Genomic DNA, 26,968 nt, shown 5'->3' on the forward strand with positions numbered 1-26,968 from the left:
CACATTAATAAAGCGTAGAAATATCTAATGGTGGCATAAAAATCATTGTGTGACGCACACAAAATGTATGGTCACATTTTTTTATTGGTGTTTTTGATTATTAATTTCTGAACTTTAAAATGTACTGTCTTATTTAAAACAGTAGGAAAGCAGAAGGATCTACAGAACTTCCTGGGAAGTGTGTGTTCACCTATAGACACTAGGTGGCAGTGCAGCCCTGTGGTTCTCAGTTCATCATAGTACAGTTTTTTCCAATTGCTAAAACACAATTTTGCAAACTAGGCTGGTTTTATCAAAATACTTAACACAATTTACAAAACCACACACCCAAACTGCAAAATACCTCATATATCCTGCAAAATGAAGCACTGCAACCAAAACTACATACAGCATTATCAAAATCAAACTTTTGCACCAAATGAAACACACTTCATTCATATTACCAGATTTTTGTCTAACCAACTACACACTGTTGGGCATAATGAAAAGCACTCTCATCTTTAGTATGCTTTGCCATAATACTTAAGTAGTTCAAATTGTAGAAGAAATTCTTCAGATTGTTCACGTGCACTGAAATATTTGCAGACACACACACACACACACACACACACACACACACACACACACACACACACACACACACACACATTTGCTGTTGAAACATTTATATTTTTATTTTTCAACAAACAAGTCAGTGCAACATATGCACAGCAGATATATCTACATTGGAGTGAACAAAAATATGCTCACAAAAAACAGTAAACTGAAAATTGCAGAAAAAATGTGCAAGAAAAAAAAATATATTAATATAGGTGCTCACTTGTGGTCTTTTTATAGTGCTTATTTCCTGATTGAGTGGTAACAATGAACCATTGAGGTGTTTGGCCGGTGGCTCATATATTGGCCAATTAGCTCATGTAATGTCTTTTAATGGCAGTGTTTTGAAATGGCAAACATGTGACTTTTGTCGATTGTTTGTCCTATGCAGAGATCCGTGTTCGTGCATTTAAAAAGTGCCATTTTGAATTGCAAAATGTGTGTAAAGCGAAAATGTGTTTAGATTTTGGAGACTTGAAAGGAGGTTTTGCTCTCTGTGTGTCAGTTTAAATAATTGTGCTATGCATGTCTTTTAGTGTGTTGCAACTGGAAAATTCTGATCAACTGCCTCTGTATGACTTCCAGAAAAGGGGGGGGGGCAGAGATGTCCGTCCGTCCGTCCGTCCGTCCGTCTGTCATCATGGAGGGATAAATTCAGGGCAATAACCTACATACATAAATGAAAAGTATTAACTTCACAAAGTATAATATAGAACTATAAAACACACTAATAATGATACATACAACATATTGGGGATGCTGTATAACAAATGTAGGTGCTTTACATTCACTTTACATGCTTTTAACATTTAATGTAATTATTATTATATTGTTAATAATGACTGTAAGTTGAGGGATGAAGTCACCTCTCAGCCTCCAAACTCCGCCCACTACTACTCCGTGTCACCAGTGATGTCATTATGCTGTCATACAGTAGTATAGATAGGACTTTTCTCAGGCTTTAGCTTCAGCTCTGGGGGGGTTTCGGGGACACGACGGTGACCTCGAAGCCCGGTAGAGCCACTGAGCTTCAGGCTCGTGGCGACGCCTTCCCATGCCTGACCGGTGCGCAACGGTCACTGGCAGGATGACCCCCAGAGCTCCTTGTGAAAAGACAAACCCCAAATACCTCTCTCTCTTTCTCTGTCCTTTCCCACTTTTTCTGTCCTTTCTCACTATCTCTATCCTCTCTTTCCTTCTTTCTTTCTTTCTCTTTTCACAAAAACAAAAAATAATTGTGTCTATGACACAAATGAAAATGTTCAGTTTCCGTGCTGCAACAGATTTAAATCTGGTGACTGAGAAGGCCACTACAGGACCGTCCAGGATCTTTTTCTAAACCAAACTTTGGTTGACTTGGAGGTGTGCTTCGGATCATTGTCTTGCTGTCCAATGATCACCAAGGTTTAATTTGTCAACAGAAGGCATCACGTTCCTCTTTAAAATGGCCCTGATATTTGTGGGAATCCATGAAGCCAGGTACACGATAAAGAACAACTGCCCCAAGTGCCAAAAGGCACCTGAAGGACTCTCAGACCATGAGAATCAAAATTCTCTGCTCTGATGAAACAAAGATTGAACTCTTTTGCCTGAATGCCAAACATCATGTCTGGAGAAAACCAGGTCCTACAGAAGAATGGGAGAAACTGTCCAATAATCTGTCTGCCAAGCTTGTAGCTTCATACTCAAAAAAGACTTGAGGCTGTAATTGCTGCCAAAGGTGCTTCAACAAAGTACTGAGCAAAGACTGTGAATACTTACGTACATGTTGTATTTGTTTTCTTTATTTTGAATAAATAAGCAAAAACAACTTTTTTCATGTTGTCATTATGGATTATTGTGTGTAGAGTTTTGAGGAAAAACATGAATTTAATGTGATTATTTTCCAGATGCACTGTACGACTTAAAATGCCATTAAGATATAAAAGAAAACACATTTAAGTTGGATTTAACAACATAAATAATAAGATGCAAATACAAATATAGAGAAAACATAAACTACAGTGGAATAAAACAGAATAAAACCAAATAATAATAAAGAGAATTAAAATAATAATAATAAATAAAACATTTAAACTCTGTTTGATTTTGAATTTAAAATTCTGGAATTGAAATCAGGATTCAAACTTTTATTTTATTGTTTAACTTTAAACTCAATTTAAAATATTTATCACATATTTAATAAAAATGGTCCAGTAACCATTATTTGAGCTGTTTTTCCACCCTGATAAATCACTTTAATGAACTCTAATGGACATTTGAACTGATCAAACCATTAATCATAATGTATTATTGGTAAAATAAAGGTAAAGTATTGAGTAATAAACTGATAACTGTCTACTTTAAAACAAAGTGGGTCATGGATTTATTGTAACCCAGGCCAGACCTGCAAAACAAAACAAAATGAATCTAAAATATAGATTCAATTTGATTGATTTAAAGGAAAACTGAACATTTTCCTTTGTGTCATAGACACAATTATTTTTTGTTTTTGTGAAAAGAGAAAGAAAGAAAGAAGGAAAGAGAGGATAGAGATAGTGAGAAAGGACAGAAAAAGTGGGGAAGGACAGAAAAAGAGAGAGAGAGAGGTATTTGGGGTTTGTCTTTTCACAAGAGCTCTGGGGGTCATCCTGCCAGTGACCGTTGCGCGCCGGTCAGGCATGGGAAGGCGTCGCCACGAGCCTGAAGCTCAGTGGCTCTACCGGGCTTCGAGGTCACCGTCGTGTCCCCGAAACCCCCCAGAGCTGGAGCTAAAGCCTGAGACAAGTCCTATCTATACTACTTTATGACAGCATAATGACATCACTGGTGACACAGGGTACTAGTGGGCGGAGTTTGGAGGCTGAGAGGTGACTTCATCCATCAACTTACAGTCAATATTAACAATATAACAATAATTATAATAATAATAACAACAACAATATTGATCAAATAGTGTTGACAGCAGCAGGTGGAGTTCAGGGAAGCTTCATTAACACCACTCAGCTCCTCTCATAAGCAACAGACAGTTTAATGAGCCAAGATTTCTGGAGAAAACTGGTCTTCCAAAGACAAAAACATGCAGTTCCCTGAATTTTAAAAGCATGTAAAGTGAATGTGAAATACATTTATTATACAGCATCCCAAAAATGTTGTATGTATCATCATTAGTGTGTTTTATAGTTCTATATTATACTTTTTGAAGTTGATACTGACTGAAAAATAAGTGGGTATACCTGAGTATATCCTGCACTACATTGGTGGTTCTCAACCTGGGGGTCGGGCCTCCACTAGGGGTCCTCAACGCTCATGGGGAAGATACAGTCCTACAGTGTATAACACATATACACAGTAGGACTTTATCCTAGCATTTGGTTCACTTCTGTGAAGAGAGGTTAATGTAAAGTAACGTAAATTGTCTAATAGAACAATGGCCAAGTGTCAAGGACACGAAAACACTGACATAACAAAAATGTGAAAAAGGATCCCATAAAGTATGTATGATTGTTAAACATAATAAGATAAGATGTACCTTTATTGATCCCCTGTAGGAGAAATTCAAATTAGACACAGCAGTACAGGGGAATGTAGTGCAAAGAGTACAGAAGTGGAAGTACAATAAGATATCACAATATAAGAATATTACAAAATATAATAGAAAATATAAGACAGTAAATGAACAGTATATACACTATATGCAATATGCAATAATATGGTGTGTACATATTTGAGCAGCTTTGGCGAAAAAACTAAATATGTGCAACTTAAATATAAATAGTTGGAGTTTAAACCAGTCTTAGTCAGCGGGGGTTGGAGGTACTGCGTGCTGTGGCATTATGGAGTCTGATGGCAGATTGTACAAACAAGGTTTGAGACTCGGGGCTGGATCAGTCTGTGGCTGAAAGTGCTCCTGAGCTCAGTGTAGAGAGGATGAGAGGGGTTGTCCATGATGGCTTTCAGCTTCTCTTTCATCCTCTTCTCAGTCACAGCCTCCACACTGTCCAGTTCCATCCCCACCACTGAGCTGGTCTTCATCACCAGCTTGCTCAGCTTGTTGGCACCACGAGTCCCGATGCCTCCTCCCCAACACACCACAGCAAAGAAGATGACACTAGCCACTACAGACTGGAACATCCGTAGTAGCCGAGTGCACACGTTGAAGGACCTGACCCTCCTCAGAAAAAATAGCCTGCTTTGTCCTTTCCTGTACAGAGGGTCTCAGTGTGGTCCGTCCAGTCCACTTTATTGCTGAGTGTCACCTCCAGGAACTTGTAAGTGTCCACCATCTCTACCTTCTCCTCGCAACTGGGGAGGGGGGACCTCTTGCTGTGCCGGGAGTCCACCGCCAGCTCCTTGGTTTTCCCTGTGTTGAGCTGTAGGTGGTTTCTGTCGCACCATCTCATGAAGTTCTCGATCAGGTCTCTGTACTCCTCCTCCCTATCATCTGTGATACAGCCGACAACGGAGGAGTCATCTGAGAACTTCTGTAGGTGGCACTCTCCAGAGTTGAAGCAGAAATCAGAGGATACTGCTGTTTCTGATGTAAAGTTAGTTTAGATACATTTTAGAAAATTTGATGTCTGATAAAGGCATACATGGTGTTTAGATATATTTGACTATTGAATAGCCTTAATAACCTTTACATGTTTTAAACATGGGTGAAAGAAACATGTTGTGAACACAATGAACCAAAGTACAAGAGACAATGACTGTTTGCAGTTGGTAAATGTTTACTAAAATAACTTGAGAAGACGCTGAAGAAAGAGACACAAGTCTGCCTGCTTCATTTCTATTTCCCGTTTCCTCAGATAAGCACACCTGTTTGTAGTCTTCATCAAACTGAGTTCTGTAACATTAACAGTGACATGTAAGACTACTCTTGCATATTGAACAAAAGGGGGCCAGTAGAGATATAAGTAAGATAATAAGAGGCTATATACAAACTAAATGTAAAAATATTCCAATCTTAGTTTAGTGAGGCAGCATTTCAGAGCCAGCCGTTAACGTGGAGAACTTAAGACTAATGTAAAATACTGCAGAACAGAAAAGATATCTTAAATAATGTTGATAATTATAATAATATTGACGATCACCTGCATCTGTATGACTTCCAGAAAAGTTTTGCTTTACCATCAGATTAGAGTTACAGCTGCAGGAGCTGTTGAAGTCTGTAACCAGTCAAACTACTTAGTGCTCCAGCTGTCACGTGTGCAGGGGGCGGAGATAGCAGCTACAGGCCCCCTGTCTGTCTGTCTGTCTGCATAGCTGTCTGTCAGGGCAATAACCTACAAACATATATGTAGATAACAGAAAAAGAACAGTATTAACTTCACAAAGTATAATATAGAACTATAAAACACACTAATGATGATAAATACAACATATTGGGGATGCTGTATAACAAATGTAGGTGCTTTACATTCACTTTACATCCTTTTAACATTTAATGTAATTATTATTATATTGTTAATAATGACTGTAAGTTGAGGGATGAAGTCACCTCTCAGCCTCCAAACTCCGCCCACTACTACTCCGTGTCACCAGTGATGTCATTATGCTGTCATAAAGTAGTATAGATAGGACTTGTCTCAGGCTTTAGCTTCAGCTCTGGGGGGGTTTCGGGGACACGACGGTGACCTCGAAGCCCGGTAGAGCCACTGAGCTTCAGGCTCGTGGCGACGCCTTCCCATGCCTGACCGGCGCGCAACGGTCACTGGCAGGATGACCCCCAGAGCTCTTGTGAAAAGACAAACCCCAAATACCTCTCTCTCTTTCTCTGTCCTTTCCCACTTTCTCTATCCTTTCCCACTTTCTCTGTCCTCTCTTTCCTTCTTTCTTTCTTTCTCTTTTCACAAAAACAAAAAATAATTGTGTCTATGACACAAAGGAAAATGTTCAGTTTCCGTGCTGCAACAGATTTAAATCTGGTGACTGAGAAGGCCACTACAGGCTGTCCAGGATCTTTTTCTAAACCAAACTTTGGTTGACTTGGAGGTGTGCTTTGGATCATTGTCTTGCTGTCCAATGATCACCAAGGTGTAATTTGTCAACAGAAGGAATCACGTTCCTCTTTAAAATGGCCTGATATTTGTGGGAATCCATGAAGCCAGGTACACGATAAAGAACAACAGCCCCAAGTGCCAGAAGGCACCTGAAGGACTCTCAGACCATGAGAATCAAAATTCTCTGCTCTGATGAAACAAAGATTGAACTCTTTGACCTGAATGCCAAACATCATGTCTGGAGGAAACCAGGTCCTACGAAGAAGAAACTGTCCAATAATCCATCTGACAATAGCTTCATACTCAAAAAGACTTGAGGCTGTAATTGCTGCCAAAGGTGCTTCAACAAATTACTGAGCAAAGGCTACGAATACTTACGTACATGATATATTTGTTTTCTTTATTTTGAATAAATAAGCAAAAACAACTTTTTTCATGTTGTCATTATGGATTATTGTGTGTAGAGTTTTGAGGAAAAACATTAATTTAATGTGATTATTTTACAGATGCACTGTACGACTTAAAATGCCATTAAGATATAAAAGAAAACACATTTAAGTTGGATTTAACAACATAAATAATGAGATACAAATACAAATATAGAGGAAATATAAACTACAGTGGAGTAAAACAGCATAAAAACAAATAATAATAAAGAGAATTCAAATAATAATAATAAATAAAACGTTTAAACTCTGTTTGATTTTGAATTTAAGATTCTGAAATTGAAATCAGGATTCAAACTTTTATTTTATTGTTTAACTTTAAACTCAATTTAAAATATTTATCACATATTTAAGAAAAATGGTCCAGTAACCATTATTTGAGCTGTTTTTCCACCCTGATAAATCACTTTAATGAGCTCTAATGGACATTTGAACTGATCAAACCATTAATCATAATGTATTATTGGTAAAATAATGGTAAAGTATTGAGTAATAAACTGATAACTGTCTACTTTAAAACAAAGTGGGTCATGGATTTATTGTAACCCAGGCCAGACCTGCAAAACAAAACAAAATGAATCTAAAATACAGATTCAATTTGATTGATTTAAAGGAAAACTGAACATTTTCCTTTGTGTCATAGACACAATTATTTTTTGTTTTTGTGAAAAGAGAAAGAAAGAAAGAAGGAAAGAGAGGATAGAGATAGTAAGAAAGGACAGAGAAAGTGGGAAAGGACAGAGAAAGAGAGAGAGGTATTTGGGGTTTGTCTTTTCACAAGAGCTCTGGGGGTCATCCTGCCAGTGACCGTTGCGCGCCGGTCAGGCATGGGAAGGCGTCGCCACGAGCCTGAAGCTCAGTGGCTCTACCGGGCTTCGAGGTCACCGTCGTGTCCCCGAAACCCCCCCAGAGCTGAAGCTAAAGCCTGAGACAAGTCCTATCTATACTACTTTATGACAGCGTAATGACATCACTGGTGACACAGGATAGTAGTGGGCGGAGTTTGGAGGCTGAGAGGTGACTTCATCCCTCAACTTACAGTCAATATTAACAATATACAATAATATAATAATAATAACAACAACAATATTGATCAAATAGTGTTGACAGCAGCAGGTGGAGTTCAGGGAAGCTTCATTAACGCCACTCAGCTCCTCTCATAAGCAACAGACAGTTTAATGTGCCAAGATTTCAGGAGAAAACTGGTCTTCCAAAGACAAAAACATGCAGTTCCCTGAATGTTAAAAGCATGTAAAGTGAATGTAAAGCACATTTATTATACAGCATCCCCAACATGTTGTATGTATCATCATTAGTGTGTTTTATAGTTCTATATTATACTTTTTGAAGTTGATACTGACTGAAACATGAGTGGGTATACCTGAGTATATCCTGCACTACATTGGTGGTTCTCAACCTGGGGGTCGGGCCTCCACTAGGGGTCCTCAACGCTCATGGGGAAGATACAGTCCTACAGTGTATAACACATATACACAGTAGGACTGTATCTCAGCATTTGGTTCACTTCTGTGAAGAAAGGTTAATGTAAAGTAACGTAAATTGTCTAATATAACAATGGCCAAGTGTCAAGGACAAGAAAACACTGACATAACAAAAATGTGAAAAAGGAGCCTATAAAGTATGTATGATTGTTAAACATAATAAGATAAGATGTACCTTTATTCATCTCCTGTAGGAGAAATTGAAATTAGACACAGCAGCACAGGGGAATGTAGTGGAAAGAGTACAGAAGTGGAAGTACATTAAGATATCACAGAATAAGAATATTACAAAATATAATAGAAAATATAAGACAGTAAATGAACAGTATATACACTATATGCAATATGCAATAATATGGTGTGTACATATTTGAGCAGCTTTGACTAAAAAGCTAAATATGTGCAAGTTAAATATAAATAGTTGGAGTTTAAACCAGTCTTAGTCAGCGGGGGTTGGAGGTACTGGGTGCTGTGGCATTGTGGAGTCTGATGTCAGATTGTACAAACAAGGTTTGAGGCTCGGGGCTGGATCAGTCTGTGGCTGAAAGTGCTCCCGAGCTCAGTGTAGAGAGGATGAGAGGGGTTGTCCATGATGGCCTTCAGTTTCTCTTTCATACTCTTCTCAGTCACAGCCTCCACACTGTCCAGCTCCATCCCCACCACTGAGCTGGTCTTCCTCACCAGCTTGCTCAGCTTGTTGGCACCATGAGTCCCAATGCCTCCTCCCCAACACACCACAGCAAAGAAGATGACACTGGCCACTACAGACTGGAACATCCGTAGTAGCTGAGTGCACACGTTGAAGGACTTGAGCCTCCTCAGAAATAATAGCCTGCTCTGTCCTTTCCTGTACAGAGGGTCTCAGTGTGGTCCGTCCAGTCCACTTTATTGCTGAGTGTCACCTCCAGGAACTTGTAAGTGTCCACCATCTCTACCTTCTCCTCGCAACTGGGGAGCTGCGCTGGGAGTCCACCACCAGCTCCTTGGTTTTCCCTGTGTTGAGCTGTAGGTGGTTTCTGTCGCACCATCTCATGAAGTTCTCGATCAGGTCTCTGTACTCCTCCTCCCTATCATCTGTGATACAGCCGACAACGGAGGAGTCATCTGAGAACTTCTGTAGGTGGCACGCTCCTGAGTTGAAGCAGAAATCAGAGGATACTCTTGTTTCTGATGTAAAGTTTGATACATTTTAGAAATTTTATGTCTGATAAAGGCATACATGGTGTTTAGATATATTTGACTATTGAATAGCCTTAATAACCTTTACATGTGCTATACATGGATGAAAGAAACATGTTGTGAACACAATGAACCAAAGTACAAGAGACAATGACTGTTTGCAGTTGGTAAATCTTTAATAAAATAACTTGAGAAGACGCTGAAGAAAGAGACACACGTCTGCCTGCTTCATTTCTTTTTCCCGTTTCCTCAGGTAAACACACCTGTTTGTAGTCTTCATCAAACTGAGGTCTGTAACATTAACAGTGACATGTAAGACTACTCCTGCATATTGAACAAAAGGGGGCCCGTAGAGATATAAGTAAGATAATAAGAGCCTATATACATACTAAATGTAAAAATAATCCAATCTTAGTTTAGTGAGGCAGCATTTCAGAGCCAGCCGTTAACGTGGAGAACTTAAGACTAATGTAAAATACTGCAGAACAGAAAAGATATCTTAAATAATGTTGATAATTATAATAATATTGACGATCAACTGCATCTGTATGACTTCCAGAAAAGTTTTGCTTTACCATCAGATTAGAGTTACCGCTGCAGGAGCTGTTGAAGTCTGTAACCAGTCAAACTACTCAGTGCTCCAGCTGTCACGTGTGCGGGGGGCGGAGATAGCAGCTACAGGCCCCCTGTCTGTCTGTCTGTCTGTCTGTCTGTCTGTATGTCTGTCTGTCTGTCTGCATAGCTGTCCGCATCATGGAGAAATAAATTCAGGGCAATAACCTACAAACATATATGTAGATAACAGAAAAAGAACAGTATTAACTTCACAAAGTATAATATAGAACTATAAAACACACTAATGATGATACATACAAAATATTGGGGATGCTGTATAACAAATGTGAGTGCTTTACATTCACTTTACATCCTTTTAACATTTAATGTAATTATTATTATATTGTTAATAATGACTGTAAGTTGAGGGATGAAGTCACCTCTCAGCCTCCAAACTCCGCCCACTACTACTCCGTGTCACCAGTGATGTCATTATGCTGTCATAAAGTAGTATAGATAGGACTTGTCTCAGGCTTTAGCTTCAGCTCTGGGGGGGTTTCGGGGACACGACGGTGACCTCGAAGCACGGTAGAGCCACTGAGCTTCAGGCTTGTGGCGACGCCTTCCCATGCCTGACCGGGCGCGCAACGGTCACTGGCAGGATGACCCCCAGAGCTCTTGTGAAAAGACAAACCCCAAATACCTCTCTCTCTTTCTCTGTCCTTTCCCACTTTCTCTGTCCTTTCTCACTTTCTCTGTCCTCTCTTTCCTTCTTTCTTTCTTTCTCTTTTCACAAAAACAAAAAATAATTGTGTCTATGACACAAAGGAAAATGTTCAGTTTCCGTGCTGCAACAGATTTAAATCTGGTGACTGAGAAGGCCACTACAGGACGGTCCAGGATCTTTTTCTAAACCAAACTTTGGTTGACTTGGAGGTGTGCTTCGGATCATTGTCTTGCTGTCCAATGATCACCAAGGTTTAATTTGTCAACAGAAGGCATCCTGTTCCTCTTTAAAATGGCCTGATATTTGTGGGAATCCATGAAGCCAGGTACACGATAAAGAACAACTGCCCCAAGTGCCAAAAGGCACCTGAAGGACTCTCAGACCATGAGAATCAAAATTCTCTGCTCTGATGAAACAAAGATTGAACTCTTTGACCTGAATGCCAAACATCATGTCTGGAGGAAACCAGGTCCTACAAAGAAGAATGGGAGAAACTGTCCAATAATCCGTCTGCCAAGCTTGTAGCTTCATACTCAAAAAGACTTGAGGCTGTAATTGCTGCCAAAGGTGCTTCAACAAAGTACTGAGCAAAGGCTACGAATACTTACGTACATGTTATATTTGTTTTCTTTATTTTGAATAAATAAGCAAAAACAATTTTTTTTATGTTGTCATTATGGATTATTGTGTGTAGAGTTTTGAGGAAAAACATGAATTTAATGTGAATATTTTCCAGATGCACTGTACGACTTAAAATGCCATTAAGATATAAAAGAAAACACATTTAAGTTGGATTTAACAACATAAATAATGAGATGCAAATACAAATATAGAGAAAACATAAACTACAGTGGAATAAAAAAGAATAAAACAAATAATAAAAACTAGAATTCAAATAATAATAATAAATAAAACATTTAAACTCTGTTTGATTTTTAATTTAAAATTCTGGAATTGAAATCAGGATTCAAACTTTTATTTATTGTTTAACTTTAAACTCAATTTAAAATATTTATCACATATTTAATAAAAAATGATCCAGTAACCATTATTTGAGCTGTTTTTCCACCCTGATAAATCACTTTAATGAGCTCTAATGGACATTTGAACTGATCAAACCATTAATCATAATGTATTATTAGTAAAATAATGGTAAAGTATTGAGTAATAAACTGATAACTGTCTACTTTAAAACAAAGTGGGTCATGGATTTTTGTAACCCAGGCCAGACCTGCAAAACAAAACAAAATGAATCTAAAATATAGATTCAATTTGATTGATTTAAAGGAAAACTGAACATTTTCCTTTGTGTCATAGACACAATTATTTTTTGTTTTTGTGAAAAGAGAAAGAAAGAAAGAAGGAAAGAGAGGATAGAGATAGTGAGAAAGGACAGAAAAAGTGGGAAAGGACAGAGAAAGAGAGAGAGGTATTTGGGGTTTGTCTTTTCACAAGAGCTCTGGGGGTCATCCTGCCAGTGACCGTTGCGCGCCGGTCAGGCATGGGAAGGCGTCGCCACGAGCCTGAAGCTCAGTGGCTCTACCGGGCTTCGAGGTCACCGTCGTGTCCCCGAAACCCCCCCAGAGCTGAAGCTAAAGCCTGAGAAAAGTCCTATCTATACTACTTTATGACAGCATAATGACATCACTGGTGACACAGAGTAGTAGTGGGCGGAGTTTGGAGGCTGAGAGGTGACTTCATCCCTCAACTTACAGTCAATATTAACAATATAATAATATTATAATATCAATATTGATGAAATAGTGTTGACCGCAGCAGGTGGAGTTCAGGGAAGCTTCATTAACGCCACTCAGCTCCTCTCATAAGCAACAGACAGTTTAATGAGCCAAGATTTCAGGAGAAAACTGGTCTTCCAAAGACAAAAACATGCAGTTCCCTGAATGTTAAAAGCATGTAAAGTGAATGTAAAGCACATTTATTATACAGCATCCCAGATATATTGTATGTATCATCATTAGTGTGTTTTATAGTTCAATATTATACTTTTTGAAGTTGATACTGACTGAAACATGAGTGGGTATACCTGAGTATATCCTGCACTACATTGGTGGTTCTCAACCTGGGGGTCGGGCCTCCACTAGGGGTCCTCAACGCTCATGGGGAAGATACAGTCCTACAGTGTATAACACATATACACAGTAGGACTGTATCTCAGCATTTGGTTCACTTCTATGAAGAAAGGTTAATGTAAAGTAACGTAAATTGTTTAATAGAACAATGGCCAAGTGTCAAGGACACGAAAACACTGACATAACAAAAATGTTAAAAAGGAGCCTATAAAGTATGTATGATTGTTAAACATAATAAGATAAGATGTACCTTTATTGATCCCCTGTAGGAGAAATTCAAATTAGACACAGCAGTACAGGGGAATGTAGTGCAAAGAGTACAGAAGTGGAAGTACAATAAGATATCACAGAATAAGAATATTACAAAATATAATAGAAAATAAAAGACAGTAAATGAACAGTATATACACTATATGCAATATGCAATAATATGGTGTGCACATATTTGAGCAGCTTTGACTAAAAAACTAAATATGTGCAAGTTGAATATAAATAGTTGGAGTTTAAACCAGTCTTAGTCAGCGGGGGTTGGAGGTACTGGGTGCTGTGACATTGTGGAGTCTGATGGCAGATTGTACAAACGAGGTTTGAGGCTCGGGGCTGGATCAGTCTGTGGCTGAAAGTGCTCCTGAGCTCAGTGTAGAGAGGATGAGAGGGGTTGTCCATGATGGCCTCCAGCTTCTCTTTCATACTCTTCTCAGTCACAGCCTCCACACTGTCCAGCTCCATCCCCACCACTGAGCTGGTCTTCATCACCAGCTTGCTCAGCTTGTTGGCACCACGAGTCCCGATGCCTCCTCCCCAACAAACCACAGCAAAGAAGATGACACTGGCCACTTCAGACTGGAACATCCGTAGTAGCCGAGTGCACACGTTGAAGGACCTGAGCCTCCTCAGAAATAATAGCCTGCTCTGTCCTTTCCTGTATAGAGGGTCTCAGTGTGGTCCATCCAGTCCACTTTATTGCTGAGTGTCACCTCCAGGAACTTGCAAGTGTCCACCATCTCTACCTTCTCCTTGCAACTGGGGAGGGGGGGCCTCTTGCTGTGCCGGGAGTCCACCACCAGCTCCTTGGTTTTCCCTGTGTTGAGCTGTAGGTGGTTTCTGTCGCATCATCTCATGAAGTTCTCGATCAGGTCTCTGTACTCCTCCTCCCTATCATCTGTGATACAGCCGACAACGGAGGAGTCATCTGAAAACTTCTGTAGGTGGCACTCTCCAGAGTTGAAGCAGAAATCAGAGGATACTCTTGTTTCTGATGTAAAGTTAGTTTAGATACATTTTAGAGATTTGATGTCTGATAAAGGCACATATGGAGTTTAGATATTTTTGACTATTGAATAGCCTTAATAACCTTTACATGTTTTATACATGGATGAAAGAAACATGTTGTGAACACAATGAACCAAAGTACAAGAGACAATGACTGTTTGCAGTTGGCAAATGTTTAATAAAATAACTTGAGAAGACGCTGAAGAAAGAGACACACGTCTGCCTGCTTCATTTCTATTTCCCGTTTCCTCAGGTAAACACACCTGTTTGTAGTCTTCATCAAACTGAAGTCTGTAACATTAACAGTGACATGTAAGACTACTCTTGCATATTGAACAAAAGGGGGCCAGTAGAGATATAAGTAAGATAATAAGAGGCTATATACAAACTAAATGTAAAAATATTCCAATCTTAGTTTAGTGAGTCAGCATTTCAGAGCCGTTAACGTGAAGAACTTAAGACTAATGTAAAATACTGCAGAACAGAAAAGATATCTTAAATAATGTTGATAATTATAATAATATTGACGATCAACTGCATCTGTATGACTTCCAGAAAAGTTTTGCTTTACCATCAGATTAGAGTTACTGCTGCAGGAGCTGTTGAAGTCTGTAACCAGTCAAACTACTCAGTGCTCCAGCTGTCACGTGTGCGGGGGGGCAAAGATTGCAGCTACAGGCCCCCTGTCTGTCTGTCTGTCTGTCTGTCTGTCTGTCTGCATAGCTCTCTGTCATTATGGAGAGATAAATTCAGGGCAATAACCTACAAACATATATGTAGATAACAGAAAAAGAACAGTATTAACTTCACAAAGTATAATATAGAACTATAAAACACACTAATGATGATACATACAACATATTGGGGATGCTGTATAACAAATGTAGGTGCTTTACATTCACTTTACATCCTTTTAACATTTATTGTAATTATTATTATATTGTTAATAATGACTGTAAGTTGAGGGATGAAGTCACCTCTCAGCCTCCAAGCTCCGCCCACTACTACTCCGCGTCACCAGTGATGTCATTATGCTGTCATAAAGTAGTATAGATAGGACTTGTCTCAGGCTTTAGCTTCAGCTCTGGGGGGGTTTCGGGGACATGACGGTGACCTCGAAGCCCGGTAGAGCCACTGAGCTTCAGGCTTGTGGCGACGCCTTCCCATGCCTGACCGGCGCGCAACGGTCACTGGCAGGATGACCCCCAGAGCTCTTGTGAAAAGACAAACCCCAAATACCTCTCTCTCTTTCTCTGTCCTTTCCCACTTTCTCTGTCCTTTCTCACTTTCTCTGTCCTCTCTTTCCTTCTTTCTTTCTTTCTCTTTTCACAAAAACAAAAAATAATTGTGTCTATGACACAAAGGAAAATGTTCAGTTTCCGTGCTGCAACAGATTTAAATCTGGTGACTGAGAAGGCCATTACAGGACGGTCCAGGATCTTTTTCTAAACCAAACTTTGGTTGACTTGGAGGTGTGCTTCGGATCATTGTCTTGCTGTCCAATGATCACCAAGGTTTAATTTGTCAACAGAAGGCATCACGTTCCTCTTTAAAATGGCCTGATATTTGTGGGAATCCATGAAGCCAGGTACACGATAAAGAACAACTGCCCCAAGTGCCAAAAGGCACCTGAGGGACTCTCAGACCATGAGAATCAAAATTCTCTGCTCTGATGAAACAAAGATTGAACTCTTTGACCTGAATGCCAAACATCATGTCTGGAGGAAACCAGGTCCTACGAAGAAGAAACTGTCCAATAATCCGTCTGCCAAGCTTGTAGCTTCATACTCAAAAAGACTTGAGGCTGTAATTGCTGCCAAAGGTGCTTCAACAAAGTACTGAGCAAAGGCTACGAATACTTACGTACATGTTATATTTGTTTTCTTTATTTTGAATAAATAAGCAAAAACAACTTTTTTCATGTTGTCATTATGGATTATTGTGTGTAGAGTTTTGAGGAAAAACATGAATTTAATGTGACTATTTTCTAGATGCACTGTACGACTTAAAATACCATTAAGATATAAAAGAAAACACATTTAAGTTGGATTTAACTACATAAATAATGAGATGCAAATACAAATGTAGAGGAAATATAAACTACAGTGGAATAAAACAGAAAAAAAACCCACATAATAATAAAGAGAATTCAAATAATAATAATAAATAAAACATTTAAACTCTGTTTGATTTTGAATTTAAAATTCTGGAATTGAAATCAGGATTCAAACTTTTATTTTATTGTTTAACTTTAAACTCAATTTAAAATATTTATCACATATTTAATAAAAATGGTCCAGTAACCATTATTTGAGCTGTTTTTCCACCCTGATAAATCACTTTAATGAGCTCTAATGGACATTTGAACTGATCAAACCATTAATCATAATGTATTATTGGTAAAATAAAGGTAAAGTATTGAGTAATAACTGATAACTGTCTACTTTAAAACAAAGTGGGTCATGGATTTATTGTAACCCAGGCCAGACCTGCAAAACAAAACAAAATGAATCTAAAATATAGATTCAATTTGATTGATTTAAAGGAAAACTGAACATTTTCCTTTGTGTCATAGATACAATTATTTTTTGTTTTTGTGAAAAGAGAAAGAAAGAAAGAAGGAAAGAGAGGATAGAGATAGTGAGAAAGGACAGAAAAAGTGGGGAAGGACAGAGAAGAGAGAGAGAGATATTTGGGGTTTGTCTTTTCACAAGAGCTCTGGGGGTCATCCTGCCAGTGACCGTTGCGCGCCGGTCAGGCATGGGAAGGCGTCGCCACGAGCCTGAAGCTCAGTGGCTCTACCGGGCTTCGAGGTCACCGTCGTGTCCCCGAAAACCCCCAGAGCTGAAGCTAAAGCCTGAGACAAGTCCTATCTATACTACTTTATGACAGTGTAATGACATCACTGGTGACACAGGTACTAGTGGGCGGAGTTTAGAGGCTGAGAGGGGACTTCATCCATCAACTTACAGTCAATATTAACAATATAACAATAATTATAATAATAATAACAATAACAATATTGATCAAATAGTGTTGACAGCAGCAGGTGGAGTTCAGGGAAGCTTCATTAACACCACTCAGCTCCTCTCATAAGCAACAGACAGTTTAATGAGCCAAGATTTCTGGAGAAAACTGGTCTTTCAAAGACAAAAACATGCAGTTCCCTGAATTTTAAAAGCATGTAAAGTGAATGTGAAGTACATTTATTATACAGCATCCCAAAAATGTTGTATGTATCATCATTAGTGTGTTTTATAGTTCTATATTATACTTTTTGAAGTTGATACTGACTGAAAAATAAGTGGGTATACCTGAGTATATCCTGCACTACATTGGTAGTTCTCAACCTGGGGGTCGGGCCTCCACTAGGGGTCCTCAACGCTCATGGGGGAAGATACAGTCCTACAGTGTATAACACATATACACAGTAGGACTTTATCCCAGCATTTGGTTCACTTCTGTGAAGAAAGGTTAATGTAAAGTAACGTAAATTGTCTAATAGAACAATGGCCAAGTGTCAAGGACAAGAAAACACTGACATAACAAAAATGTGAAAAAGGAGCCTATAAAGTATTTATGATTGTTAAACATTATAAGATAAGATGTACCTTTATTGATCTCCTGTAGGAGAAATTCAAATTAGACACAGCATCACAGGGGAATGTAGTGCAAAGAGTACAGAAGTGGAAGTACAATAAGATATCACAATATAATAATATTACAAAATATAATAGAAAATATAAGACAGTAAATGAACAGTATATACACTATATGCAATATGCAATAATATGGTGTGCACATATTTGAGCAGCTTTGGCAAAAAACTAAATATGTGCAACTTAAATATAAATAGTTGGAGTTTAAACCAGTCTTAGTCAGCGGGGTTGGAGGTACTGGGTGCTGTGGCATTGTGGAGTCTGATGGCAGATTGTACAAACAAGGTTTGAGACTCGGGGCTGGATCAGTCTGTGGCTGAAAGTGCTCCTGAGCTCAGTGTAGAGAGGATGAGAGGGGTTGTCAATGATGGCTTTCAACTTCTCTTTCATCCTCTTCTCAGTCACAGCCTCCACACTGTCCAGTTCCATCCCCACCACTGAGCTGGTCTTCATCACCAGCTTGCTCAGCTTGTTGGCACCACGAGTCCTGATGCCTCCTCCCCAACACACCACAGCAAAGAAGATGACACTAGCCACTACAGACTGGAACATCCGTAGTAGCCGAGTGCACACGTTGAAGGACCTGACCCTCCTCAGAAATAATAGCCTGCTTTGTCCTTTCCTGTACAGAGGGTCTCAGTGTGGTCCGTCCAGTCCACTTTATTGCTGAGTGTCACCTCCAGGAACTTGTAAGTGTCCACCATCTCTACCTTCTCCTCGCAACTGGGGAGGGGGGGGCCTCTTGCTGTGCCGGGAGTCCACCGCCAGCTCCTTGGTTTTCCCTGTGTTGAGCTGTAGGTGGTTTCTGTCGCACCATCTCATGAAGTTCTCGATCAGGTCTCTGTACTCCTCCTCCCTATCATCTGTGATACAGCCGACAACGGAGGAGTCATCTGAGAACTTCTGTAGGTGGCACTCTCCAGAGTTGAAGCAGAAATCAGAGGATACTCTTGTTTCTGATGTAAAGTTAGTTTAGATACATTTTAGAAAATTTGATGTCTGATAAAGGCATACATGGTGTTTAGATATATTTGACTATTGAATAGCCTTAATAACCTTTACATGTTTTAAACATGGATGAAAAAAACATGTTGTGAACACAATGAACCAAAGTACAAGAGACAATGACTGTTTGCAGTTGGTAAATGTTTAATAAAATAACTTGAGTAGACGCTGAAGAAAGAGACACACGTCTGCCTGCTTCATTTCTTTTTCCCGTTTCCTCAGATAAACACACCTGTTTGTAGTCTTCATCAAACTGAGGTCTGTAACATTAACAGTGACATGTAAGACTACTCCTGCATATTGAACAAAAGGGGGCCAGTAGAGATATAAGTAAGATAATAAGAGCCTATATAGAAACCAAATGTAAAAATAATCCAATCTTAGTTTAGTGAGGCAGCATTTCAGAGCCAGCCGTTAACGTGGAGAACTTAAGACTAATGTAAAATACTGCAGAACAGAAAAGATATCTTAAATAATGTTGATAATTATAATAATATTGACGATCAACTGCATCTGTATGACTTCCAGAAAAGTTTTGCTTTACCTTCAGATTAGAGTTACCGCTGCAGGAGCTGTTGAAGTCTGTAACCAGTCAAACTACTCAGTGCTCCAGCTGTCACGTGTGCGGGGGGCAGAGATTGCAGCTACAGGCCCCTTGTCTGTCTGTCTGTCTGTCTGTCTGTCTGTCTGCATAGCTCTCTGTCATTATGCAGAGATAAATTCAGGGCAATAACCTACAAACATATATGTAGATAACAGAAAAAGAACAGTATTAACTTCACAAAGTATAATATAGAACTATAAAACACACTAATGATGATACATACAACATATTGGGGATGCTGTATAACAAATGTAGGTGCTTTACATTCACTTTACATCCTTTTAACATTTAATGTAATTATTATTATATTGTTAATATTGACTGTAAGTTGAGGGATGAAGTCACCTCTCAGCCTCCAAACTCCGCCCACTACTACCTCGTGTCACCAGTGATGTCATTATGCTGTCATAAAGTAGTATAGATAGGACTTGTCTCAGGCTTTAGCTTCAGCTCTGGGGGGGTTTCGGGGACACGACGGTGACCTCGAAGCCCGGTAGAGCCACTGAGCTTCAGGCTCGTGGCGACGCCTTCCCATGCCTGACCGGCGCGCAACGGTCACTGGCAGGATGACCCCCAGAGCTCCTGTGAAAAGACAAACCCCAAATACCTCTCTCTCTCTTTCTCTGTCCTTTCCCACTTTCTCTGTCCTTTCTCACTTTCTCTGTCCTCTCTTTCCTTCCTTCTTTCTTTCTCTTTTCACAAAAACAAAAAATTATTGTGTCTATGACACAAAGGAAAATGTTCAGTTTCCGTGCTGCAACAGATTTAAATCTGGTGACTGAGAAGGCCACTAAAGGACGGTCCAGGATCTTTTTCTAAACCAAACTTTGGTTGACTTGGAGGTGTGCTTCGGATCATTGTCTTGCTGTCCAATGATCACCAAGGTTTAATTTGTCAACAGAAGGAATCACGTTCCTCTTTAAAATGGCCTGATATTTGTGGGAATCCATGAAGCCAGGTACACGATAAAGAACAACTGCCCCAAGTGCCAAAAGGCACCTGAAGGACTCTCAGACCATGAGAATCAAAATTCTCTGCTCTGATGAAACAAAGATTGAACTCTTTGACCTGAATGCCAAACATCATGTCTGGAGGAAACCAGGTCCTACAAAGAAGAATGGGAGAAACTGTCCAATAATCCGTCTGCCAAGCTTGTAGCTTCATACTCAAAAAGACTTGAGGCTGTAATTGCTGCCAAAGGTGCTTCAACAAAGTACTGAGCAAAGACTGTGAATACTTATGTACATGTTATATTTGTTTTCTTTATTTTGAATAAATAAGAAAAAACAACTTTTTTCATGTTGTCATTATGAATTATTGTGTGTAGAGTTTTGAGGAAAAACATGAATTTAATGTGATTATTTTCCAGATGCACTGTACGACTTAAAATACCATTAAGATATAAAAGAAAACACATTTAAGTTGGATTTAACAACATAAATAATGAGATGCAAATACAAATATATAGGAAATATAAACTACAGTGGAATAAAACAGAATAAAACCAAATAATAATAAAGAGAATTCAAATAATAATAATAAATAAAACATTTTAACTCTGTTTGATTTTGAATTTAAAATTCTGGAATTGAAATCAGGATTCAAACTTTTATTTTATTGTTTAACTTTAAACTCAATTTAAAATATTTATCACATATTTAATAAAAATGGTCCAGTAACCATTATTTGAGCTGTTTTTCCACCCTGATAAATCACTTTAATGAGCTCTAATGGACATTTGAACTGATCAAACCATTAATCATAATGTATTATTGGTAAAATAAAGGTAAAGTATTGAGTAATAACTGATAACTGTCTACTTTAAAACAAAGTGGGTCATGGATTTATTGTAACCCAGGCCAGACCTGCAAAACAAAACAAAATGAATCTAAAATATAGATTCAATTTGATTGATTTAAAGGAAAACTGAACATTTTCCTTTGTGTCATAGATACAATTATTTTTTGTTTTTGTGAAAAGAGAAAGAAAGAAAGAAGGAAAGAGAGGATAGAGATAGTGAGAAAGGACAGAAAAAGTGGGGAAGGACAGAGAAAGAGAGAGAGATATTTGGGGTTTGTCTTTTCACAAGAGCTCTGGGGGTCATCCTGCCAGTGACCGTTGCGCGCCGGTCAGGCATGGGAAGGCGTCGCCACGAGCCTGAAGCTCAGTGGCTCTACCGGGCTTCGAGGTCACCGTCGTGTCCCCGAAACCCCCCCAGAGCTGAAGCTAAAGCCTGAGACAAGTCCTATCTATACTACTTTATGACAGTGTAATGACATCACTGGTGACGCAGGTACTAGTGGGCGGAGTTTAGAGGCTGAGAGGGGACTTCATCCATCAACTTACAGTCAATATTAACAATATAACAATAATTATAATAATAATAACAATAACAATATTGATCAAATAGTGTTGACAGCAGCAGGTGGAGTTCAGGGAAGCTTCATTAACACCACTCAGCTCCTCTCATAAGCAACAGACAGTTTAATGAGCCAAGATTTCAGGAGAAAACTGGTCTTTCAAAGACAAAAACATGCAGTTCCCTGAATTTTAAAAGCATGTAAAGTGAATGTGAAGTACATTTATTATACAGCATCCCAAAAATGTTGTATGTATCATCATTAGTGTGTTTTATAGTTCTATATTATACTTTTTGAAGTTGATACTGACTGAAAAATAAGTGGGTATACCTGAGTATATCCTGCACTACATTGGTAGTTCTCAACCTGGGGGTCGGGCCTCCACTAGGGGTCCTCAACGCTCATGGGGGAAGATACAGTCCTACAGTGTATAACACATATACACAGTAGGACTTTATCCCAGCATTTGGTTCACTTCTGTGAAGAAAGGTTAATGTAAAGTAACGTAAATTGTCTAATAGAACAATGGCCAAGTGTCAAGGACAAGAAAACACTGACATAACAAAAATGTGAAAAAGGAGCCTATAAAGTATGTATGATTGTTAAACATTATAAGATAAGATGTACCTTTATTGATCTCCTGTAGGAGAAATTCAAATTAGACACAGCATCACAGGGGAATGTAGTGCAAAGAGTACAGAAGTGGAAGTACAATAAGATATCACAATATAATAATATTACAAAATATAATAGAAAATATAAGACAGTAAATGAACAGTATATACACTATATGCAATATGCAATAATATGGTGTGCACATATTTGAGCAGCTTTGGCGAAAAAACTAAATATGTGCAACTTAAATATAAATAGTTGGAGTTTAAACCAGTCTTAGTCAGCGGGGGTTGGAGGTACTGGGTGCTGTGGCATTGTGGAGTCTGATGGCAGATTGTACAAACAAGGTTTGAGACTCGGGGCTGGATCAGTCTGTGGCTGAAAGTGCTCCTGAGCTCAGTGTAGAGAGGATGAGAGGGGTTGTCAATGATGGCTTTCAACTTCTCTTTCATCCTCTTCTCAGTCACAGCCTCCACACTGTCCAGTTCCATCCCCACCACTGAGCTGGTCTTCATCACCAGCTTGCTCAGCTTGTTGGCACCACGAGTCCTGATGCCTCCTCCCCAACACACCACAGCAAAGAAGATGACACTAGCCACTACAGACTGGAACATCCGTAGTAGCCGAGTGCACACGTTGAAGGACCTGACCCTCCTCAGAAATAATAGCCTACTTTGTCCTTTCCTGTACAGAGGGTCTCAGTGTGGTCCGTCCAGTCCACTTTATTGCTGAGTGTCACCTCCAGGAACTTGTAAGTGTCCACCATCTCTACCTTCTCCTCGCAACTGGGGAGGGGGGGCCTCTTGCTGTGCCGGGAGTCCACCGCCAGCTCCTTGGTTTTCCCTGTGTTGAGCTGTAGGTGGTTTCTGTCGCACCATCTCATGAAGTTCTCGATCAGGTCTCTGTACTCCTCCTCCCTATCATCTGTGATACAGCCGACAACGGAGGAGTCATCTGAGAACTTCTGTAGGTGGCACTCTCCAGAGTTGAAGCAGAAATCAGAGGATACTCTTGTTTCTGATGTAAAGTTAGTTTAGATACATTTTAGAAAATTTGATGTCTGATAAAGGCATACATGGTGTTTAGATATATTTGACTATTGAATAGCCTTAATAACCTTTACATGTTTTAAACATGGATGAAAAAAACATGTTGTGAACACAATGAACCAAAGTACAAGAGACAATGACTGTTTGCAGTTGGTAAATGTTTAATAAAATAACTTGAGTAGACGCTGAAGAAAGAGACACACGTCTGCCTGCTTCATTTCTTTTTCCCGTTTCCTCAGATAAACACACCTGTTTGTAGTCTTCATCAAACTGAGGTCTGTAACATTAACAGTGACATGTAAGACTACTCCTGCATATTGAACAAAAGGGGGCCAGTAGAGATATAAGTAAGATAATAAGAGGCTATATACAAACTAAATGTAAAAATATTCCAATCTTAGTTTAGTGAGTCAGCATTTCAGAGCCGTTAACGTGAAGAACTTAAGACTAATGTAAAATACTGCAGAACAGAAAAGATATCTTAAATAATGTTGATAATTATAATAATATTGACGATCAACTGCATCTGTATGACTTCCAGAAAAGTTTTGCTTTACCATCAGATTAGAGTTACTGCTGCAGGAGCTGTTGAAGTCTGTAACCAGTCAAACTACTCAGTGCTCCAGCTGTCACGTGTGCGGGGGGCGGAGATAGCAGCTACAGGCCCTGTCTGTCTGCATAGCTGTCTGTAAGGGCAATAACCTACAAACATATATGTAGATAACAGAAAAAGAACAGTATTAACTTCACAAAGTATAATATAGAACTATAAAACACACTAATGATGATACATACAACATATTGGGGATGCTGTATAACAAATGTAGGTGCTTTACATTCACTTTACATCCTTTTAACATATAATATAATTATTATTATATTGTTAATAATGACTGTAAGTTGAGGGATGAAGTCACCTCTCAGCCTCCAAACTCCGCCCACTAGTACTCCGTGTCACCAGTGATGTCATTATGCTGTCATAAAGTAGTATAGATAGGACTTGTCTCAGGCTTTAGCTTCAGCTCTGGGGGGGTTTCGGGGACACGACGGTGACCTCGAAGCCCGGTAGAGCCACTGAGCTTCAGGCTCGTGGCGACGCCTTCCCATGCCTGACCGGCGCGCAACGGTCACTGGCAGGATGACCCCCAGAGCTCCTGTGAAAAGACAAACCCCAAATACCTCTCTCTCTTTCTCTGTCCTTTCCCACTTTCTCTGTCCTTTCCCACTTTCTCTGTCCTCTCTTTCCTTCTTTCTTTCTTTCTCTTTTCACAAAAACAAAAAATAATTGTGTCTATGACACAAAAGAAAATGTTCAGTTTCCGTGCTGCAACAGATTTAAATCTGGTGACTGAGAAGGCCACTAAAGGACGGTCCAGGATCTTTTTCTAAACCAAACTTTGGTTGACTTGGAGGTGTGCTTCGGATCATTGTCTTGCTGTCCAATGATCACCAAGGTTTAATTTGTCAACAGAAGGAATCACGTTCCTCTTTAAAATGGCCTGATATTTGTGGGAATCCATGAAGCCAGGTACACGATAAAGAACAACTGCCCCAAGTGCCAAAAGGCACCTGAGGGACTCTCAGACCATGAGAATCAAAATTCTCTGCTCTGATGAAACAAAGATTGAACTCTTTGACCTGAATGCCAAACATCATGTCTGGAGGAAACCAGGTCCTACGAAGAAGAAACTGTCCAATAATCCGTCTGCCAAGCTTGTAGCTTCATACTCAAAAAGACTTGAGGCTGTAATTGCTGCCAAAGGTGCTTCAACAAAGTACTGAGCAAAGACTGTGAATACTTATGTACATGTTATATGTTTTTTTCTTTATTTTGAATAAATAAGCAAAAACAACTTTTTTCATGTTGTCATTATGGATTATTGTGTGTAGAGTTTTGAGGAAAAACATTAATTTAATGTGACTATTTTCTAGATGCACTGTACGACTTAAAATACCATTAAGATATAAAAGAAAACACATTTAAGTTGGATTTAACAACATAAATAATGAGATGCAAATACAAATATAGAGGAAATATAAACTACAGTGGAGTAAAACAGCATAAAAACAAATAATAATAAAGAGAATTCAAATAATAATAATAAATAAAACGTTTAAACTCTCTTTGATTTTGAATTTAAAATTCTGAAATTGAAATCAGGATTCAAACTTTTATTGTATTGTTTAACTTTAAACTCAATTTAAAATATTTATCACATATTTAAGAAAGATGGTCCAGTAACCATTATTTGAGCTGTTTTTCCACCCTGATAAATCACTTTAATGAGCTCTAATGGACATTTGAACTGATCAAACCATTAATCATAATGTATTATTGGTAAAATAATGGTAAAGTATTGAGTGATAAACTGATAACTGTCTACTTTAAAACAAAGTGGGTCATGGATTTATTGTAACCCAGGCCAGACCTGCAAAACAAAACAAAATGAATCTAAAATATAGATTAAATTTGATTGATTTAAAGGAAAACTGAACATTTTCCTTTGTGTCATAGACACAATTATTTTTTGTTTTTGTGAAAAGAGAAAGAAAGAAAGAAGGAAAGAGAGGATAGAGATAGTGAGAAAGGACAGAAAAAGTGGGAAAGGACAGAGAAAGAGAGAGAGGTATTTGGGGTTTGTCTTTTCACAAGAGCTCTGGGAGTCATCCTGCCAGTGACCGTTGCGCGCCGGTCAGGCATGGGAAGGCGTCGCCACGAGCCTGAAGCTCAGTGGCTCTACCGGGCTTCGAGGTCACCGTCGTGTCCCCGAAACCCCCCAGAGCTGAAGCTAAAGCCTGAGACAAGTCCTATCTATACTACTTTATGACAGCGTAATGACATCACTGGTGACACAGGATAGTAGTGGGCGGAGTTTGGAGGCTGAGAGGTGACTTCATCCCTCAACTTACAGTCAATATTAACAATATAATAACAATAATAATAACAATATTGATCAAATAGTGTTGACAGCAGCAGGTGGAGTTAAGGGAAGCTTCATTAACGCCACTCAGCTCCTCTCATAAGCAACAGACAGTTTAACGAGCCAAGATTTCAGGAGAAAACTGGTCTCCCAAAGACAAAAACATGCAGTTCCCTGAATGTTAAAAGCATGTAAAGTGAATGTAAAGCACATTTATTATACAGCATCCCCAATATTTTGTATGTATCAACATTAGTGTGTTTTATAGTTCAATATTATACTTTTTGAAGTTGATACTGACTGAAACATGAGTGGGTATACCTGAGTATATCCTGCACTACATTGGTGGTTCTCAACCTGGGGGTCGGGCCTCCACTAGGGGTCCTCAACGCTCATGGGGAAGATA

The 26,968-nt window shown here is 39.0% G+C and overlaps 1 long non-coding RNA gene across 1 annotated transcript in view; it reads right to left on the reverse strand.

Annotated features, from left to right (window-relative positions):
- Positions 1 to 1,227: 1,227 nt before the first annotated feature.
- Positions 1,228 to 26,968, reverse strand: part of LOC127375995 (uncharacterized) — a 28,174-nt gene continuing 2,433 nt past the window's right edge. Inside the window, exons 2-3 of the long non-coding RNA XR_007887479.1 lie at positions 10,701 to 10,837; positions 1,228 to 1,264 (exon numbers count right to left, since the gene is read on the reverse strand). This is a non-coding gene — a long non-coding RNA (uncharacterized LOC127375995). The remainder of the gene's footprint in view (positions 1,265 to 10,700; positions 10,838 to 26,968) is intronic.

This window comes from Dicentrarchus labrax, unplaced genomic scaffold (assembly GCF_905237075.1).
Source record: "Dicentrarchus labrax unplaced genomic scaffold, dlabrax2021, whole genome shotgun sequence".
Taxonomy (NCBI): domain Eukaryota; kingdom Metazoa; phylum Chordata; class Actinopteri; family Moronidae; genus Dicentrarchus; species Dicentrarchus labrax.